This window comes from Nuphar pumila, chromosome 5 (assembly GCF_984573655.1).
Source record: "Nuphar pumila chromosome 5, dmNupPumi1.hap1.1, whole genome shotgun sequence".
Taxonomy (NCBI): domain Eukaryota; kingdom Viridiplantae; phylum Streptophyta; class Magnoliopsida; order Nymphaeales; family Nymphaeaceae; genus Nuphar; species Nuphar pumila.
The window spans coordinates 130,406,632-130,414,416 of NC_143253.1; positions in this window are offsets into that span (position 1 = coordinate 130,406,632).

Genomic DNA, 7,785 nt, shown 5'->3' on the forward strand with positions numbered 1-7,785 from the left:
ACAGAGGCAGTTGGTCATATTGTGACCCGGATCTGACAAACAAAATACTGAACAATATCACATGGATACGCCAAAAAGAATTCAAGACACGTTACTTTTGTGCAGATTGTTTTCTTCCCTGAATAATGTGTTTTTTTAATTATTATAAATAACATAAAAAAGGATACGGCACACATTGGTTCAGCTCATCCCTAAAGTCATCCCTATCTTCATATCCCTCCTTGGGATCTCATCGATAGAAGTTGTTTTGATCAGATCGGACTCCATATATGTGATCTCCATCATTCATTTAGTAAAGATCGACATTTAAATCACTAGAATCCGTCTTATTAAATTGACCAAGCTGAATTCATCTATCAGGTCGGATTCGATTGCACCATAAGAATTAATAGGGATACGAATATGGGGGATGAGCGGAACTGAAATCGATAGGGCACGAGCATGAATAGCAGAATCTCGTGACATAGGTACTGAGTTAGATTCATTAGGCCCGGTCAAAACTAAATGCAATACTTTGGTGCAATCAGATTGGGATTCATATGCAATTTGGATGCCATCTAGGTTTGGATCCAGATTTGTACTTTAACGACTCTGGACGTGGCCCACATTTGGTTCTTCGGCTTTCTTGGTCGTTTAGCGTGCCATGCATCTCATGAATTCATTGGGTTGGGCTGCCCCAATCCAATGGGTCAGCAGTCGGTTTGTCTAACCCAGCCTAACCCAGGTTCATGTTTGGGTGTGGATTTGACTAGCTCGTTGATAGCTCATGGGTTAGTCAAGCTTGGTCTGACCTTTTAAAGAGTTAGGCCTAAGATTGGTTCAAGCCGACTGAGATTAGAGAAACCTACCTGGGCTTGGTCCAAATCTTAACCCTAAGTGCTACATAGAGCAAATAAGGTCATATTGTATTTAACCGGTTCTTTCATTTCGTTTTTATAACAGCGCATGTCATTGCTTTATCATGATTGGGGCATGGGGTGGTCGTGTCCTCAACCTGAAGTTTTACCTTTAAAGGGGGCAGGCCCATTATTTGGCTCTCGATGAGGGTTCTTTCGTTACTAGTCATTGGCCGGGTAATGCATAACAATATGTCCCAGCTGATTTGCTAACAAGAGGGCTCAATGGTGGTTGCAAGCTCTGTGACAAATATCGCAAGAATTATAAAAAAAAAAAACTCGCGAGAAATTGCTTGAAAGTTTAAAACGGTTATTTCTTGCAAGATTTTCAAAGCATGACAAATATCGCGAGATTTACATTTTTAACACATTTATCGTGAAAACCCTTGAGATTTTTATTTTAAATATATGTTATTTATATTTCCTTATAAAATTATTTTTTTTTGTTTTTTTAATTTATTTTATTGCTAAGAATTTGCCAAAAAAATGCGAGATCTATGAAAAAATTCAAAATCTCCCGAATTTTTGACTGTCGTTTTTAACTTTTGTCACTATGGTTGCAAGTTGTTTTTACTTGGCAAACCTAGTAGAAAATTGAGGATTGAGTCAGCGTTTTCCTTGTAAGCTATGGCAAAGGAAAACCCTCCATCATCTGCCACATGTTGGCAGGCTTTTGGTTGGTAAAGCCCATGAGGTTCCTCCTCCTCCTCCCACTCATCACAGAATGTAGGAATTTAACTTAGGGTGGGCACAAATACACACTGTAAAGAAAAAAATACTAATAAACTATATAACATATTGAAAAAAAATCAAATAGTAATATTTTAAAGCATACCCTTTATAATTGGCCTCATCGATTTTTCATATTTTAAAAATCATTTTATAATTGAGTCATTGTTAAGCATCATTCATCCATTCATCTTTCATTTGATTACACAATCGAGTCTCAATAATATTTATAGCTGAAAATACCCTCTCGACACTTGTTGTCGCGATCAGTAGAGTCAAAGTTAACGTGGTAAGTAGATAAATAAGATGAAACACATTATGCTTTTCGATTATTACCATCATTTCTGCAAGCTCTCTCAAGCATTTTAAATTTGAAAACTCTACATGTAAAACCCATAATTTTTTTATATTTTATAAGAAATAACGATGGATTTAAGGCTAAAACATTAGTTGAAATTAAGATAAAAATTAAATTATAATTCAAGCATTAATTAGGATTCAGAATAAATTTTAAGTTGAGAATTTATTCTGAATTAGAGTTTTGATTTTAATCAGATTTAATCTTGATTTAGGTTAAACTTAAATAAAATTTAATTTGTTCAATATTAGTTAGGATTCAAATTTAGTGTGTATTTGAATTTAGGATCTCATTGGATTTCGCTTTTAATTTCAGGAGTTTTATCAAATTTGATTTTTTTTATTTAGAAAATTGAATTCAGATTGGATCTAGATTTGAATTCAAATTTAATAAATATATTTTAAATATTGTAATTAGATTAAGGCTTGAGTTTAACCTAAATTAAGATTTAACTTAATGACAATTCAAGTTTGATTTATACAATAAATTTTTTTTAAATTACATTTAGAATTTAAAATAAAATTTAGAGGTAATACCGACAATTATTCAGGGTATTTTTAATGAATAAAATAATATTAATGATAAATTTTATGAGAAAAAATATAAAAATACAAATTAGCCTAAGATGAATTATAAGAAATATCTTATAAAAAAATTAAAGTGGATTCGTGTTGATTTTAGTGAAATTCACATTCATAATCAAATTTATGAAAGATGAAATTTAATAAAATAATTGATAAATTTTATCGAAATAAAGTCAAATATGATTTTAAACGAATTTAGGATAATTTGGTATATATGTAATATAATTTTAATAAATTTGAATTTAATTTCATGAGTTTAAAATTTAATTTACAAAAAAATAAAGTACTCAAAACAACAATGGGTCTTGTCGATCCTAGTGAAAATCGTCTTCAAAATGCATTTTTGAGAAAATAGCATTTTTTAAAATGAATTTAAATAACTTAGATAAATCAGTAATTAAAAAAATTTCATATGCATATGAAAATAATTTAGTTTGTATTTGGAGTCATTTCATTTATATTTAAATTATAGTTTTGAAAGAATTAAAATTCAAAATGATAAATAAAATTAATTAGTAAAATAATTAAAATAAAATAAAAAATTTAATTCAACTAAATTGAATAAAATGGTAGAGGTCTATAGGTGAGCCGTCCTATCCAATGTGATACTTCTTAGCTTAGTAAAAAAAAGCTAATTTAAAACTTTAAATTGAAAACTTTTAATAAAGTTACAAAAAATCACTATCTTTAGAAGTAAGTCAAAACTTGCTATTAATTTATATAAGGGAAAGTCTCCCAAGGAGAGGGATGTCCCATCCTAGACCCTTCTAGGATGTGCTTAATATTTAAAAAGGAAGGAGGAAAGAAAATGAAATAAGAAAGAAAAAACACTAGTTTAACAAGTCAAACTTGCTTGACAAGCAAACAAGTTTGACAAATCTTGATATGGAAAGGTTGAAACCCCATATGGGGGTGTCGATCAGCCCATATGCTTAATTATTATGTAGTATATACTATATATAATACTAACATAAGTCATTAGTTAGATAAAAATAAACAAATACATGAAAAATATTCATATAAGAAACAAACAAACAAATAAAAAAATATAGAAAGAAATTGAAAAAAAGAGAAGGGTTTTAGAAAGCCCATAAAAGGGCTAAGAAGGGGCTCCCGCCCCCCTATTGTTGGGATTTTTAATTCCCTTTCTCTCTCATCCCTTTCGAGTTCTCTTTTTTTTTCGCTCTCTTCTATCTTTAGTTTTTTCTTCTTCTTTCTTTAAACCAAATAGGTTAGATCCCACGTGGAACCAGCGCTAAGCAAGGGGGCTGGAACCATATTGCGAAGGGAGGAAGTGGATTGTATTGGCAAACCGGTCCTTTCGGTATTCAAATTCATTGTTTTGACAAAAAGGTAGGTATTATATTCTCTTCACATAAATTGAAACTCGTAGACACGAGTTTTTCCATTTTTTTTATAAGAACAGACCCTATACCATGCCCCCATACGTGAGTTTGGTGTAGGATTTGTCAAAATATAAACAAAGATGGTTCTCGAAAGAAAACCCCCTTCTCAAAATCGATTTCTCCAAAATTGGGTTTTTGAATCTAGTTTGAACTATAATTAAAAAGAAAGATTTTTGTAAAAAGGCATATGGGATTTAATTAAAGAGGTATGATTTTGATTCCCCTTAGAAGGAATCGATTCATCCTTCTATTAGATGAATTAATGAAATTTAAAATAAAATAAAATAAGTCTCGCATGATATGGACTTTGTCAGAAATAAAAACTATAAAATTTGAAAAGTACATATAATATTTTTTTTTTCTAACAAAATTTTAGTTAGAAATTGTAATTCATGTTCATGTGCATGTACTATAGTGCAAAGCCACATTTGTTTGAAAATACCACCTACGCTATGACCCTGACCTAGGACTACTGCCTATGTTTGTACCTACAAGGATAAGAATTATAACTTAATTTGATTGCATATTAGATAGGCATGACATACATCACATAAGAAATAAAACCTAATTAGAAATAATAAATGATTCATGCATAAAGTCGACTTCTGCATTGATAAGCGCATGCATTTCTAATTGTTCATGCATCTTTAATTATTTATATTTAAGTGAACGATTGAGTGAAAATAATTTTGTGAATGCCTGATTGAATGACTTGTTAGACATGCATACATGTAGATTTTAATATAATTAGTTTATTTGAATGCACGAAAGATCGAAGTAATTCCTGATTATTTGTTTCAATTTATGTGTTTTGGATAGCTCTATCCTACTAAAACATGATTGTTCGGCCCTATTGATTTTAATTGTTTTTAAGTAGCAAATGAATTCACATGCGATGGTGGGAGGTTACGATGGGGACCAGGCCAAAACTTTTTCATTTTTTTGAGTGTTTTTTAACTGCGAGCATTTTAGAATGCTCGAGACTCTGATTATTTGATTAAAAATTTAAATAGACTATTATTATTAATTTGAAGATGTAATGAACATTTATTTAATTTATGAATGTTTAATCTTTGAATTAAATGCATGTATGAAAATGAATGTGATCGTTAAGCAACACATTAAATTTTTGTCCCGTTTAGATTTTTTATGCGATTTTTATAAAACCGTTATTTTTTTTTTCATGATTTTCGGGATATAAAATTTAAGGTGTTACACTACATTGTGTTACATATCAATGATGCATGTTTGAAGTTGGTTGTCAAGCATCAATAAATTTGACGTAGAGAAGTCATTAGTTTAAAATGTAGCAAGACTTATCTTTTTCCTGTCAAATGCAAAAAATTAATTTCTTGGACTTAAACATGCCATAAAATGTAAAATGATTATTCAACTCTTGCAACTACGTATCAATAACTATATAAAATAATTTAATACAATAATAATGGAACAGTGTGATATCTTCAGCTCTACGTCGTGATCGCTTGCAAGGTCTATAAATATCAACTATATTATGAATGACAATCTTATGTTTGTTACAAAATGCAAAGTTTTTTTTCAAAAGAAAATCTCATCTATTATCTCTCAATTCTTGAAGTAGCACATTTGATGCTACAATCAAGCTCATAGCATTAACAAGAAGTGCTTAAGAAATTTCATAAATGATTCTCAAAATACCATACATCAAATATAAACAAAATACAAAGTAAAAGTCTTGCAAAATACCTAATAAGTGTTTCTCTGCCTTTTCCTGAACTTAAAGTTTATACCATAAATTCTAATACATTAATGACAGAAGCATATAAATCAAAGACTATGATGAAAGCTCCAACATGTATCACCAAGTCGTTTAAGTGTCTTTTCTTGATTTAATTCTTGCTTACTTTCAACTTCACCTAAATCATGCGTTTTAGCAATCTTAATAGCTTCATCAAGTCGTCTGCATGATGCTGTAAAAACATTTGATAAAGTCGAAACTGAATAAAAGTAGTAAAAGTAGAAGAAGAGGAAAGAAACGCCAAACGACTGGCCGTTCGATGCAGTCTAATTTGATCTCATATCACCAGCATACTTTTATTTAAAAAAAAATCCTTAAAAAACCTAAATCCTCAAAATTGAAAAAAAATGTAAACCCTTAATCAAAAAACCCAAGAAGAAGTAGAAGAAGAGGAAAAAACGGCGGACAATGCATGGTGCAGGTGGCATGCTTGAGGGCTGAGTCCCGAGAGAGAACCTGCAGATGCCGGAGGACACGGTCGGACGACGATCAATCGAAGGTGGTGGTGCGTCGGCCTTTCCGGGAGAAACCGATCAGAGAGGACTAGGTCACTCACCACTCACCAGAGGGAATGTTGAGAGAGCTCAAAGAGCAGAAAAGCGATCAACCTTACTTAAAAGTGAAACTCAACAAAGCGTTGAGACCCACAAGCACAAACACAACATCATAACATGAGAACACCAATAACACACACAAAAAAAAAACGTCGAGAATCAAGAGAGAGAGACGTGGGGTCGGATGAGGTGGGGGCATAGGGTCAGGTTAGTTTAATGATACTTCAAATGGAAAAAATTTTGGGCCAGGGGTAGGCACGTGGTTAGCTGCGACCTTGTGGCATGGGATGCCTCTGCGGGTTTCGACCTTGTGTTGCCCCCGTCAACTTGGTGAAGTTGACAATTGAACGATAGTTTTATATGTAAGAAGTGAATGGGCACAGATTAGAAGTGGATCAGAAATTAATATAATAAAATCTTGTTATTAGGAAATTCTCATGAAATTTAAAAAATACTATTTTTTTGAAGAAAATGTTAAAAAATGGTCACATAAATATATAAAATGTATTAAAATACATATAGAAATGTAAAAAATATATGAACATTGCAATAGTTGTTTTGTATCGCATTACGACTAATATAACATTATAAGAGCAATATCCTTAAGCCAGGTTCTTGTTTGGTAGTAGCTGTTAGTAGTGCAAGTCACCTTGTGTTGAGGCGTTGCAAGTTCAAATCCCAATGGTACGATGTATAACTAGTGGGACTAACCCCGGGTTGCTTATAAAAAAAAAGGTTATAACACGAAAGTGTCACATACTGGCAAATATTGGTGATGTTTGCGGCATATTCTCCATAAATTATTTCAATAAAAAAACATTTTAGCATAAATTTCGGTTTTGGATTCAGTTTACTATGTTGGATCCAGTTTGGATTATGACTCGACCGAACCTAAAATCTGGATTGGAATCTACCACGGTTTTCGCCGTATGACACGGATCTTGCAGTAATGCCGTATGACAGAGATCCCGGCCTGGGTCAGGTCTCCTTTTGGATTAAACCCAAAGGTAGAACTTTACCAAAAGAGGGACTAAACAAATTTGGGAGGCTAGACGGGTGGTCAAGGTTTAATGTCCATGGATGAAAGGCTTTACACTGCTGGTATAGCAACATTATGTATGAAAGGCTTAGCCAACGCGGCCAGGTCTTTGTTCCGGTTGAGGTTTTTTTCGGGTTATAGAATGAAAAAAATATGGACCGCACCATGTCGATCCGAACTTCTACTTTCAGTTCCGAAGTAAAAGAAAAGAAAAACTCTCTCGCACGTGCGGGAGGCTCAAACAGTTTATTTCCCTGCGTCCCGCCACACGAGCGAACCGCAAATTTGAATCCGAACTCAAGGCGCTCTCTCAAATCCAGTTTATTTCCCTTCCGTCCGTTGCTTAGAAGTAAAAAAAAAAAAATTCAAATCAAACACAAACCCACCCCTTCGTCTCGTTCCGCCTTCGAAAAAATCCCTTCTCTCGTTCTCTCGCAATCGT